Here is a 12,129-nt window from a genome sequence, read left to right on the forward strand (position 1 = left end):
TTGGTGTGTGCTCTCCCGCAGTTTTTGAGGTAACCTAGACTCCTTTGTGGTGCGAATGGGACTGGTGTTTTCATAGAGAGGAGAAGCTGTGTCCTCAGCTTCCTGGACTGCTCTAGCTTTTTCTTTTTTTCATCCCTATTGGTCCCTTGCAGGGACCATCTTCAGCTAAGGACCATAAGGTGAATGCTCATAGGGTTGACTTGTGTGCCCCAGTCCTTTGGTGATGGCAGTGGCGTCTTGTGGGAGTTCTGTCCTTTATCTTTCTCTCTCTCTCTGGGCTTCAGTCTTGGGATGGGAGACTTTTCTGGCTTCTGTCGCATTCATTCACTCATGTAGCGTTCATCTGCAAGGCCCAGACGAGGGGGTCCTGCCATTAGGCCTTTAACAATTTCTGCAGCAGGCTTGCCAGTCATTTCTGCTCCTTCAGCCACCACACTCGGGCTGCTCTCTGGGGAGAGACCAGAAATTCCTCCTGGCATGCTGGACATACCCTCTGAGCACAGGGACATGCTTGTAAGCAGTTGCTCCAACTACCTAAAGATCCTCTAAGCACACCTGCCATGATGTGCTGGTTCCACATCCTACTGGATCCATGGAGGCAGCTCTTGCTGGTGCTGTGTTAATGTGCTCTGAGTCTGCAGACTTGGTGGCCTGTGTGTCCATAGCACCTGCTTTCGTGCCTGTTGCTACCGCTGCTGTTGCCCCTTCATTGAGCACTGATTGCATTGAATGAACGAATGAATGAATGAATGAAGAAGAGTGCACTTCCATGAACACACGTGCCAGAGACGTGTTGAATTTCTTCCCCCTAAGCGTAATCAGAGGAGGTGACCCCAAGCACCTCAGGGACCGTGGGAAGTTCCTAATGCTGGCCTGATGCAGATTCCCTTCTCCATGGAACACCATGGCCACTGGGCTCTGCCTCCCACACAGGTATCCCCATAGTGTCCTCAGCTGGGATGTCCTGGGTACAGATGTAAGCCTCCGTTGGTGGTCTTAGGGGATAAACAAGGTTTTTCCAGATCTTTTGCATCTGCAGGGGCACAGCTGCAGGTGAAATGAGTGGCCAATGGCGAGCTTCAGGTGGAACTGTTGTCTGTGGATGGCCATCTTTAAAAACCTCAAGGAGGCAGCCCTGTTGCCTCGAAGGTCTTTATCGGCCTACAGCCTCTACCTTGGATGTCTCAGTCACTTTTTTTTTTTTTTTTTTTGAGACAGAGTATCATTCTGTCACCCAGGGTGGAGTGCAGTGGTGTAATCTCGGCTCACTGCAACCTCCTGGATTAAAGTTATTCGCCTGCCTCAGCCTCCTGAGTAGCTGGGATTACAGGTGTCCACCGCCATGCCCGGCTAATTTGTGTGTGTGTGTGTGTGTATTTTTAGTAGAGACAGGGTTTCACCATGTTGGCCAGGCTGGTCTCGGACTCCTGACCTCAGGTGATCCACCTGCCTCAGCCTCCCAAAGTGCCTAGATTACAGGTGTGAGCCACGATGCCCAGTCTCTCAGCCACTTCTGGTCATGCCAGCAGCATGGCATCAGATATTTCCCGGCTGGGGCTGGTGGATACAAAGTCCACAGCCACCATTCCCATGGTGTGTAGATGGATCATCACTCTTCTTTTGCTATGTGGAAAAAGTCTCTTTCAAAAATCTGTTAAATTAACTTAATTTTGGCCTGAGGCTGCCTCCATACCTTGAGTTTCTGTGTCAGGAGCCACAACCTAACTTAGTAGGTAAACAAACTGAAACCCTAATTTAGGAGCATATTTTTGTAACAAATAGCTGTGTCACAGCCAGTCATAGCAACCGAACTTCCGCTAATCACAGGCTACCCACTGATCAGACCACGTCCAAAAAAGGCAAATGCCGGAGTTGTAACCAATCAAGCTATTTCTGTAGGGTACTTCCAGTTTTCTGTCTATAAATAATCCCTGCCCAGGGAGCTCTCTGAACTTCCACTTGTTCTGGGTGTTGCCTGATTCATGAATCATTCTTTGCACAATTAAACTCTGTTCAATTTAATTTGTCTAAAGTTTTCTCTTTCAACAGAACGATGTGTACTTGAAAACAGTACACTCTCTCTTGCACAGCTGTCCCTGGATCTTCCCCGTGGAGCTGTTAAACTTGCCCTCTGCTGGCAGTTTTCCACAGGGTAATATGGTTACATAGATCCGCAGCTCATGGCAATGTTTCATTAAGACAGCTCTTGGTGGCTGCTTCATACCTTTCTCACCACATCTCAAAGGCTGCCCTGCTGCGCCAGGTCTCCCTGGAACCCGGGGCTCCTGCGCAGGCCCCCATTTTGCTCAAGAACACCCAGGAAGGGAGGGCTTGGCCTGGAATGGGGACAACGATTACCCTCTACTCAGGCCTTTGGTGCCAGCTGAGGTCGATGCTTGTGCCAGGATCGAGACTGTGCCCATCCCATCGAGGGTGGGCAGATGTGGTGGTGCACAGATGTGGGGGCGCACAGATATGGGGGTGCATAGATGTGGGGGTGCACTGGACAGGGCCTCCCAGGCAGACACTCATTCACAACAGCCCGAGCCCAATCCGCCACTGCTCGCCTTCCTCCAACGTCTCCACCTAAACCATCCTTCTACCCATCGTGACCAATCACCTATCACCGTCACTCTGCCCTTTGTCCTCACATCTCCCTCCCCACACCCACAACGTGGTGGTCCTGCCCCGCAACGCAACAGAAACCCTGCCCAGTGCCGGGTGGAAGCTGCAAGGCCTGTGTAGACACTGCCTCCACAGGGCTGGCCCACTCTGCCGAGGGCCAGCTCAGGGGTGGTTTTGTTTTAAGTTGCAAAATAAAAGGTATCACCTGTGGGCCCTGAAGGCTTCATTTCCACTGGATGACAGGAACGTGTTTGTTCGGAGATTGTAGTCTCCCTGAACTGGAAAGGACCTTAGAAACAATCTATTACAACACTCTCCTCCTACATAGAGTTGGAGAAATTTCTCCCATGGCTGGACAGAATCAAGGAGACTTACCGTTTGGTAATACAGTTTTTGACGTTACCGCAGGAACATAGCGTCCCCCTCATAATGTTAGGTGGTTAGATAGACATTAGCAACTGGGAGGGGGCAAGAGAGGAGGGCAGAAGGGCTGTCACTAAGGCAGGCCCTGGCCCACCTAAGTTCAGCCCCCAAGACCACCCTAACTCCACCCTGATAGATGGAGCTTGTGGTAAAGTCTGTGGCCAGCACATCCTGGAGAAAGAAGAACTGGGCACAGATAAAAATCCCCTAATGTGGCGCGTGCCCAGTCCATCTAGGCCATAAAACCGGGTAACCTCATCCTCATTATACAGTCATTATAATAAAATTTACATGTGGTTTTGCCCCCCTGAGGGGACTTTCCTTAACAAAGTATAAGTAAAGACGTGCAGTCTAAGTTCAGTGATATAAGCATAAACTGCTAATCACATGACACAATCCTGTCACTCAAACACAGCCGGAGCCTCAACTCCTCCCCACAAACTGCACAAAAGCATCCTGAGCTCTATAAAGAGGGGCTGATTTCACTTCGCAGAGGTCAGCCCAGCCTCCCTCTGAGAGTGCATTACTGTGCTTCAGAAAGCCTTGTTTTGAGCTTGCATTTCGGGGTTCGTTCGCAATTCTTTGCTCACTATCATGAGAACCGAGACTGCTGGCCCAGAGGTCCAACTTTGTTGATCTCCTTGGCTAAAGGATCCATCCCAAGGCAGGATTCCAGGTGACAATACCATCTTGGCAGTTGCCAATTTTCCTATGCACATACAGGGATCTATTTTGTTTCCATATAGACACAAAACAAGCTTGATTTATCATATAAGCAATTCCAAAGCATTCTTTTAAGCAAGCTGTTTATGTAAGTAGATACTAATGAAAGTTGAGTACACTCAGTAACTGCTGGCTGTATTGGAGCTGTCTACTCATATTTAGAATCATCAAATTTAGGGAAAACAAAAAAGTAGGTGTTTCAGAATGCCCCCATGCTGCTCAGAAAGGTTTGATCTGAATCTAGGAAAGCCACTTTATATGGGAGAGACCTTAATTTTTTAGGCCTGAGTTGCTGTCACTGGGGACAATGATATAGTGGCAACTGGATTCGTAAATCCTCTAAAGCCGAAAGCACTTGTAGCAAGGTTACTCTGGGAATAACATGTCCATGGGGGAACTTTGGTTCCCCCTACACTGGATTAGAAGAGTTGTCTGGAATTTTCACAAAGACCAGGGTGAGCATCGGATTAAACTGGTGATCAGAATTCTGAAGGCTCATATGAACAGGAGCTGGGTGTGGAAAAGGTCACCATAAACTTACATGTGCTGGAACATCTTTCTACGCTCTACATTTTACTTAGACTTGTCTGGTCAAGATATTTCCAATTGCAAGGCATTTTATTCCAAGTTGTTACATGTTCGTGATTTGGTTTCCTAAGGGAGTTGATGGCATTAACTAGGTAGAGACAGAAGAATATTGGGGGTTGAGAGATTAAAACCTAAATATTGGCTGCAATGTACATTACTCCAGTGACAGGTGCATTAAAATCTCAAACTTCACCACTATACATGCATGTAACCCAAATTTACTTGTACCCCCAAAGCTAATGAAAGTTTTAAATATTTATTTAAAAATAAGAATGTGGGAACCATCCTACTATGTTAGCCCTCTGGACCATCCAGCCTGGCATTTTTTTAATGACAGAAATATCAACGGATAGATCATGAAAAAACATCATTGCTTTTCTTGACTAACCTGAAGTTCTGTAGAGCCTGACTTCCCTTAGTAGTAGTTTTTTGTTTGTTTGTTTGTTTGTTTGTTTGTTTTTGAGACGGAGTCTCGCTCTGCCGCCCAGGCTGGAGTGCAGTGGCCGGATCTCAGCTCACTGCAAGCTCCGCCTCCCGGGTTTACGCCATTCTCCTGCCTCAGCCTCCCGCGTAGCTGGGACTACCGGCGCCCGCCTCGTCGCCCGACTATTTTTTTATTTTTTGTATTTTTTGGTAGAGACGGGGTTTCACCGTATTAGCCAGGATGGTCTCGATCTCCTGACCTCGTGATCCGCCCGTCTCGGCCTCCCAAAGTGCTGGGATTACAGGCTTGAGCCACCGCGCCCGGCCTAGTTTTTTGTTTTTTTGAGACAAGGACTTGCTCTGTTGCCCAGGATGGAGTGAAGTAGTGTGAGCGTAGCTCACTGTAGCCTCAACTCCCCAGGCTCAATTAATCCTTCTGGCTCAGCCTTGCAAGCAGCTGGGATTATGGGCATGAGCCACCATACTCAGCTAACTGTTTAGTTTTGTGTTGAGACGGGGTCTCACTGTGCTGCCCAGGCCGGCCTCAAACTCCTGGACTCAAGTGATCCTCCCACCTCCCATTCCCAAAGTTCTGTGATTAGAGATGTGGCCATCGCACCCATCCCCTTAGTAGTATTTTAATGTATCCATTATTCCTTAGAACCTTTTTATATCTTGTTAACTTTTGTGATATTTATTTGCTGTGGTCTGAATGTTGGCATCCCCCCATATGTTGGCACCTACATGTGTGATAGTATTAAGAGATAGTGATGTGGGGGGTGATTAGGTCATGAGGGTGGAGCCCTATTGAATGGGATTAGTGCCTCTTTTATAGAGATGTGAAGGAGCCTCCTATGTGGGGACACAGCAACTAGGCACCATCTATGAACAGGAAATAGGCCCTCACCAAACAAAGAATCTACTGTTGCCTTGATCTTAGGCTTCCCAGCCTCCAGAACTGTGAGTCATAAATTTTGGTTGCTTATAAATTATCCAGTCTAGGGTATTTTTGTCATAGCCATCCAAATAGAGACATTAGTGTTCCATGCTACAGAAAAGAGTCCTTGATGTTTTCTACCTAATTAATTTCACTTAAGTTTGAAAATAATGTCCTCTCCTCTAGCTACTTCAGAATTGGAAAAAGAGATATGTGGCCTCCTCTTTCATCCAACGTCCTTCTCTTTAGTCCAAGACCTGTGCCTGTCCTAAAACATGTACTAGACACTGACTAAAACTCATCTGTAATGCACATTGACTTGATGTATTTTACATCTTGCTTCTCCTCTTGTTTCTCTTGACTTTCTAAGCTGCTGACCTGGTTGGTTGTTCTGCCATTTCTTCCTGGTCTTGACTCTGATCTATACAATTTCATCCCCGATCATGAACTCTTCCATCATCTGAAGTCATCATGTCTCCTTGTTAGGCCATATTGGAATACAGATCATCTGGTCTAACCTAGTTACAGGTGTTTTTCTACTTAACATGCTTAACTTCCTTCGCCAAACATCCTCCCCACCCAACTAACTTACTCCAGTCTTTTAAACAAAACTTTAGATGTATTTATCTTATCTATGTCGCTCATTATTTTATGAACTGCCATCCTGAATCCTTTACAATGTACCTAATAACTCAGATGATGATGATGATGATTATTATTTGAGACAGAGTCTCACTCTGTCGCCCAGGCTGAAGTGCAGTGGTGCAATTTCACCTCCCTGCAACCTCTGCCTCCCGGGCTCAAGCAGTTCTCCTGCCTGAGCCTCCTGAGTAGCTGGGATGACAGGCACATGCCACCATGCCCGGCTATGTTTTGTATTTTTCACTGTGTTGGTCAGGCTGATCTCGGACTCCTGACCCTGTGATCCACCCGCCCCAGCCTCCCAAAGTGCTGGGATTACAGGTGTGTGAGCCACTATGCGCGGCATAACTCAGATTTTTAAAAATAACACAGGAGCTGAAAATGTGCCAAGTAAAGTTGCACTGCATGCCTTCGTCCTCTGAACTAGGTGACAGCCCAACCACGCTGTATAATCCTGGGACTAAAACAAAACCACATGGGAGGAGAACAGTGGCAGGGGCTCCTCTATATTTGATGGGCATGGGGGATTTACCTGATTGCCACTATCTTCCGGAACCTTCCAAAGGAGAAAAATCACTTAGTGTTGGTCACTAGAGCTAGTGATTTTTTTTTTCAAGAAGCTGGATATTACAACTTGATTTTTACTTCTCTCTCTTACAAATAATTAATATTTTGTTAGATCCTGTCCTAGGAAACCATGTTAGAGCTTCCAGTCCACATCCTTAATTCCACGGGCTTCACTCCCCCTTCTAGTTGTGGCACAAGTGACCACAACCATTACAGTCAGGAGCTGAGCATCAAAGCAAACACATTTCTGTGTGTAGCACCACAGCCCTTTTCTCATTTGTTCATACAACCGTTTTTTAAATTGAGGATCAATTATGTGTCCCAAGCATCAAATATTCAGCAGTGAACAAAGAAGTTAAAATCCCTTGTGGAATTTATATTATTTGGAGAAGACAATAAATAATATCAAATATACAGTGTAAATCAAATATACAAAATGTACAAAACCAAATATATAGTATAAATTAAATACACAGTATATTAGGGATAGATGCTAAAGATAAAAATACAGGAAAAGGAGATAGGGAGACCAGGCAAGTCACCACAGAGCGGGTGGCATTGCATAAAAGTCTAAAGGAAGGAAGGAAGGAGGCTTGGGACTATGGATCAGAAGAGCATTTCAGGCAAGGAGAACAGAAAAAACAAAGGCCCAGGAGAGGCCAGCGTGGCTGGACAGTAGTGAAGTTTGGGGATTCCAGCCAGAAATGAGGTTGCAAAGTGAGGGCACATTAAGTGCCGACTTCCAGGTCACAGTTGGGACTTTGGATTTTCTTCTGAGTGCAATGGGAAGCAGATACTGTGTTTCGAAGAGCACCTAGTTGTAGTTTTGAGATGATGACTCTGGTTGCTGTGTTGTAGAGGAAGGAAGGAGTGAAATGATCAAAGCAGAGGCTGCTTGGAAGGCTGATGCATGGGTCTAGGAGAAAGATGCTGGTGTCTTCGGGAAGGGTGGTGGCCGGGGAGAGATGAGAAGGGGTCAGATTTTGGATATTCTCTGAAGGTAGACCCAAAAGGATTTTCTGGCAGATCAGATGCCAAGTGAGAGAAAGAGAGGAGTCAAGAAAAACTCTGAGATCTTTTGACCCGTATAGGCATCCCACCAAATCTTCTAAAATCTTCAGACCTTGCTGATATTCCTAGGAGTTTAGGAAGCACATTAAAACACTAATGCCAATAATGATGCTGGAGAATATATATTATTTATATATTCAAATTATTAATGCTTTATTTCTTTGCTTTCTTGATTGACACATATATGGTATAAATAGTTTACCGAATATATAGTTTACCGAATATAACTTTTTTTTTTTTTGAGACGGAGTCTCACTCTGTCGCCCAGGCTGGAGTGCAGTGGCCGGATCTCAGCTCACTGCAAGCTCCGCTTCCCGGGTTTATGCCATTCTCCTGCCTCAGCCTCCCGAGTAGCTGGGACTACAGGCGCCCGCCACCTCGCCCAGCTAGTTTTTTGTATTTTTTAGTAGATACGGGGTTTCACCGTTTTAGCCAGGATGGTCTCGATCTCCTGACCTCGTGATCCGCCCGTCTCAGCCTCCCAAAGTGCTGGGATGACAGGCTTGAGCCACTGCGCCCGGCATAACTTTCTTTATATCTGTTTCCACGTGCAAAATTATTTCTCTTACCTAAAGAATACCTAAACTTGTCTTAATTTTAAAACGAGAGATGTAGGCTGGGCACAGTTGCTCACACCTGTAATCCCAGCACATGGGAGGCCAAGGCAGGCAGGCAGATCACTTGAGGTCAAGAGTTCGAGACTAGCCTGGCCAATGTGGCAAAACCCTGTCTCTACTAAAAATACAAAAATCAGCCGGGTGTGGTGGCAGGCACCTATAATTCCAGCTACTCGGGAGGCTGAGGCAAGAGAGTCACATGGACCCGGGAAGCAGAGGTTGCAGTGAGCCGAGATCGTGCCACTGTACTCCAGCCTGGGTGACAGAGCAAGACTCTGTCTCAAAAAAAAAAATAATAAAAATTAAATAAATACATAAATAAAACAAGAGATGCTACTGTCTTGGGCCAGGGTGGTGTTGGGGGAGAAGGGGTAAGAGTGGTCAAGCGGACTGTCTGACACACCGAATGGGAAGTATCAGAGAAAGACAGGCTATCTTAGTCAGCTTGGGCTGCTGTAACAAAGTATTAGGTTGATGCAATTGCGATGAAAAGAAATGACAAAAACCGCAATTACTTTTGCACCAACCTAACACCATAGACTGGGTGGCTTACAAACAACAGGAATTTATTTCTCAAAGTCCTGAAGGGTAGAAATCTGAGATCAGGGTGTCAGCACAGTAAGATTCTGGCAAGGGCTCTCTTCTGGGTTGCAGACTGCTTACTTCTTGTTGTATCCTCACTTGATGGAAAGAGACTGAGCTAGCTCTCCGGCCTCTTCTTTTTTTTTTAATTTTTTTTTTTTTATTGTACTTTAAGTTCTAGGGTACATGTGCATAACGTGCAGGTTTGTTACATATGTATACTTGTGCCATGTTGGTGTGCTGAACCCATCAACTCGTCAGCACCCATCAATTCATCATTTATATCATGTATAACTCCCCAATGCAATCCCTCCCTCCTCCCCCGCCATGATAGGCCCCAGTGTGTGATGTTCCCCTTCCTGAGTCCAAGTGATCTCATTGTTCAGTTCCCACCTATGAGTGAGAACATGCGGTGTTTGGTTTTCTCTTCTTGTGACAGTTTGCTAAGAATGATAGTTTCCAGCTGCATCCATGTCCCTACAAAGGACGCAAACTCATCCTTTTTTATGGCTGCATAGTATTCCATGGTGTATATGTGCCACATTTTCTTAATCCAGTCTGTCACTGATGGACATTTGGGTTGATTCCAAGTCTTTGCTATTGTGAATAGTGTCTGGCCTCTTCTTATAAGGCACTAATCACATTCACGAGGGCCCCACCCTAATGACCTAATTACTTCCAACCAGGCTCCACCTCCTAATACCATCACTCGGGGGATCACATTTCAATGTATGAATTTTTGTGGGGACAAAAACCTTCAATCCATAACAGAGGAGAAATAAAGAAAATAAATTGCCCCAATGTATTAATGGTAAGTGGATTTTTGTTGTTGTTTTGAGACAGAGTCTCTGTCACCCAGGCTGGAGTGTAGTGGCACATTTTTGGCTCACTGCAACCTCTGCCTCCCAGGTTCAAGTGATTCTCATGCCTCAGTCTCCAGGGTAGCTAGGACTACAGGAATGTGCCATCACACCCAGTTCATTTTTTTGTATTTTTAGTAGAGACGGGGTTTCACCATGTTGGCCAGGCTGGTCTCCAACTCCTGACCTCAGGTGATCCACCCGCCTTGGCCTCTTAAAGTGCTGGGATTATAGACATGAGCCATCGCACCCCACCAGGTTTTTATCACTAACAAGAATGAAGAATAGTACATGATATCTTTGTGGGTGGGCTCATTTGACAATGATTTTCTAGTGTCTTCTTGGTGCCTAGGTGCTAGAGACATGTCAGTGAACAAGAGGTGCAGAAATCCCAAATCTCAAGGAGTTTACATTCTGGAGGGTGGAGACAAGTAATGTGTATGTAATATGTCAGATGATAAGTACTGAAGGCAAGGGCGTGGTGCGGGCGGGGGGGCAGCAAGGAAGGAGGCTGGAAAGTACCAGGGGGATTCATAGGTAGTAAATTCTTAGAATTTGTTAAATAATATATGGGGTTTATTCCTATGTCTACTTTTTAAACAGCTTGATATAGGGAAATGTATTCATTTAATCACTTTGACTACCAGCAAAATAGGCCATGGGTCACACACTTAGTATTTCTAGATTCTTCAGAGTATTAGAAATGAAGAATGAAGCATAGCACCCTTTGTAAGGGTAGTGGCCCTTGCGCACTTTGTGTACTCTGTAGGGATAACAAAGAACGCGCAGTAAACGGTACTTGGTTAGATGGTAGTCATTGTAGGCAATTGGCTTTAGACTTACACTTCATATAAGCTCTATTTAACCTACTCAGGTTGTCCTCATTAGGGCTTTTCACTTGGAACGCTATTATAGCAATAATATATTGTATTTTTAGCATCTTATATAAAGTTTCCCACAAATGCCCAAGTTATATAATCAGCCCCCCCTCGGCCCCCCCACCCTCGGCTTTCTTTCAGCTTCCCACAGTTTTACAGTAGGGGCAAGGAGGTGTGAGTGCAATAGGGGATCCCTGTGCAGTGACTGCAGGTGTTCAGGTCTCAGAGACTGGTTCCCCCTTTCTAAACAGGGATGGGTACGCACCAACAAAATGTGTTTCTTGATACCCTTCTCTTCTATTCTCAGCCCTCACCTGCTGTTACATTTTCAGCAGGTATCACATTGCTGTGTTCCTCAGTCTGGGAGACGCTCTGTCTCCTCTTATTGTGTTCAAACCAAGCCCTGGGGCTTGGCTCCAGAGGCAGAAGGCACCTTAGGGGTAGTTCCAGTTCCCTCTTTCTACAGATAGCAAATGAGGCCTAGGGAACGCAGGTGACTTCTTCGCTGGCATAGAGGCATAAATACAGTCAGCACCAGGTGTCCAGATTCCCTCGCTGGTATGACTTCTATGAAACTGGCAGCTTCTCAGATCTCAATTTTCTTATATATATGTAATGAGAGGTATGACAAGGTGGTCTCTAGAGCCCTCTCCATCTGTGTATTGTGTTGAAAAATGCTATTGGGGACCAGGTGTGGTGGTTTATGCCTCTAATCCCAGCACACTGGGAAGTTGAGGCAAGGAAATTGCTTGAGGCCAGGAGTTTGAGACCAACCTGGCAACGTAATGGGGCCTGCTTCTACAATGAGGTTTTTTAAAAAAAAAAAAAAAAAAAAGCACTTTGCTGGACAGAGAGGCATGCGTCTGTAGTCCCAGCTACTCAGAGAGGCCGAGGTGGGAGATCACTTGAGCCCAGGAGGTCAAGGCTGCAGTGAGCTATATACTCACTATGCACTGTAGCCTGGGTGACAAAGCTAGATTGTGTCAAAAAAAAAAAAAAAAAAGCTATTGGGTAGGTACTGTTTATATGAAATGTTATAGTTTACTCTCTTTGAATAGAACATTATCAACTGAAATGAATTAAGAATGGGACGTATTTTGCTTGGACTGACAAACTCAGTTTCTTTTTTAATAGGAATGTAAAGAAACAAATGGTAAATTCACCCACAGCAAAAAAAAAAAAAAAAAAAAAAA

The sequence above is a fragment of the Rhinopithecus bieti genome, unplaced genomic scaffold, assembly GCF_001698545.2.
Source record: "Rhinopithecus bieti isolate Rb0 unplaced genomic scaffold, ASM169854v2 scaffold_25360, whole genome shotgun sequence".
Lineage (NCBI taxonomy): Eukaryota > Metazoa > Chordata > Mammalia > Primates > Cercopithecidae > Rhinopithecus > Rhinopithecus bieti.